A 2,500-nucleotide genomic window follows, 5' to 3' on the forward strand; every position below is an offset into this window, starting at 1 on the left:
GGGGCGTTGCAGCGGAGGCAGGTCGCGTTGCGACGTTGGCTGGGGGCGTTGCAACGGATGCTGGGGACGTTGCAACGGAGGCAGGGCGCGTCGCAACGTTGGCTGGGGGCGTTGCAACGTTGGCTGGGGGCGTTGCAACGGAGGCAGGGTGCGTTGCAACGTTGGCCGGTGACGTTGCAACGGAGGCAGGTCGCTTTGCAACGGATGCTGGGATCGTTGCAACGGAAGCTGGGGGCATTGCAACGTTGGCTGGGGGCGTTGCAACGGATGCCGAGCGCGTTGCAACGTTGGCTGGTGACGTTGCAACGGAGGCAGGGCGCGTTGCAACGGATGCTGGTGACGTTGCAACGGAGGCAGGGCGCGTTGCAACGTTGGCTGGGGGCGTTGCAACGGAGGCAGGTCGCGTTGCCACGGTTGCTGGTGACGTTGCAACGGAGGCAGGGCGCGTTGCAACGTTGGCTGGGAGCGTTGCAACGGATGCTGGTGACGTTGCAACGGAGGCAGGGCGCGTTGCAACGTTGGCTGGGGGCGTCGCAACGGAGGCAGGTCGCGTTGCCACGGTTGCTGGTGACGTTGCAACGGAGGCAGGGCGCGTTGCAACGTTGGCTGGGCGCGTTGCAACGTTGGCTGGGGGCAGTGCAACGGATGCTAGGGTCGGTGCAACGTTGGCCGTGCGCGTTGCAACAGAGGCAGGGCGCGTTGCAACGGATGCTGGTGACGTTGCAACGGAGGCAGGGCGCGTTGCAACGTTGGCTGGGAGCGTTGCAACGGAGGCAGGGCGCGTTGCAACGTTGGCTGGGCGCGTTGCAACGGAGGCAGGGGACGGTGCAACGTTGGCTGGGCGCGTTGCAACGGAGGCAAGGTGCGTTGCAACGGATGCTGGGTTAGGTGCATCGTTGGCTGGTTTCGTTGCAACGGAGGCACCCGCCGTTGCAACGATGGCTCGGAGCGTTGCAACGGAGGAGCCAAATTTTCATATCTCATAATTGGCTCGTGCATTTTTTCTAAAATTTTGAGGGAACCTTGGTAATATTATGTGAAGGCTGCACAAAAAAATCCAGGTCAAAAATCCCACGTTTGCTCCGTTTTTCATTTTTTTTGAATTTCCGGCTTTCCGGGCGGTAAAAAAATCGGCAAAAAAAATCGGCACGGTGTAAATTCACCAAATTTGGGGGATGGAAAGATCTTATTTTTCTAGAAGTTGTTGCAAAAAACGGCGTCAAAATTCGACCTCTAGAGCACTTTCCTTTAGTATGTCTCCTCACGGAAAAGGACGTCTACCCGTGGCACTTTGGTAATGGCTCGGCAGCCTATTATAGGGGGGAGGGGTGTCGTGATGCTGAAACTCGAGTTGCCCAAAGGCTTGCTGGGCGCAATGCCAGCAAGATGCACGTTGCCTTGCCATCCCCTAGGCACACTAGCAAGCACGTTGTGGTTGTGGTGTGCCGCCGGGCTCCCCCGCCCCCCACGGAGGCACCCGCCGTTGCAACGATGGCTCGGAGCGTTGCAACGGAGGAGCCAAATTTTCATATCTCAGAATTGGCTCGTGCATTTTTCGTGAAATTTTGAGGGAACCTTGGTAATATTATGTGAAGGCTGCACAAAAAAATCCAGGTCAAAAATCGCAGGTTTGCTCCGTTTTTCATTTTTTTTGAATTTCCGGCATTCCGGGCGGTAAAAAAATCGTCAAAAAAAATCGGCACGGTGTAAATTCACCAAATTTGGAGGATGGAAAGATCTTATTTTTCTAGAGGTTGTTGCAAAAAACGGCGTCAAAATTCGACCTCTAGAGCACTTTCCTTTAGTATGTCTCCTCACGGAAAAGGACGTCTACCCGTGGCACTTTGGTAATGGCTCGGCAGCCTATTATAGGGGGGAGGGGTGTCGTGATGCTGAAACTCGAGTTGCCCAAAGGCTTGCTGGGCGCAATGCCAGCAAGATGCACGTTGCCTTGCCATCCCCTAGGCACACTAGCAAGCACGTTGTGGTTGTGGTGTGCCGCCGGGCTCCCCCGCCCCCCACGGAGGCACCCGCCGTTGCAACGATGGCTCGGAGCGTTGCAACGGAGGAGCCAAATTTTCATATCTCAGAATTGGCTCGTGCATTTTTCGTGAAATTTTGAGGGAACCTTGGTAATATTATGTGAAGGCTGCACAAAAAAATCCAGGTCAAAAATCGCAGGTTTGCTCCGTTTTTCATTTTTTTTGAATTTCCGGCATTCCGGGCGGTAAAAAAATCGTCAAAAAAAATCGGCACGGTGTAAATTCACCAAATTTGGAGGATGGAAAGTTCTTATTTTTCTAGAGGTTGTTGCAAAAAACGGCGTCAAAATTCGACCTCTAGAGCACTTTCCTTTAGTATGTCTCCTCACGGAAAAGGACGTCTACCCGTGGCACTTTGGTAATGGCTCGGCAGCCTATTATAGGGGGGAGGGGAGTCGTGATGCTGAAACTCGAGTTGCCCAAAGGCTTGCTGGGCGCAATGCCAGCAAGATGCACGT

The sequence above is a fragment of the Arachis ipaensis genome, chromosome B7, assembly GCF_059453495.1.
Source record: "Arachis ipaensis isolate K30076 ecotype BB chromosome B7, ASM5945349v1, whole genome shotgun sequence".
In the NCBI taxonomy this organism is placed as follows: Eukaryota; Viridiplantae; Streptophyta; class Magnoliopsida; order Fabales; family Fabaceae; genus Arachis; species Arachis ipaensis.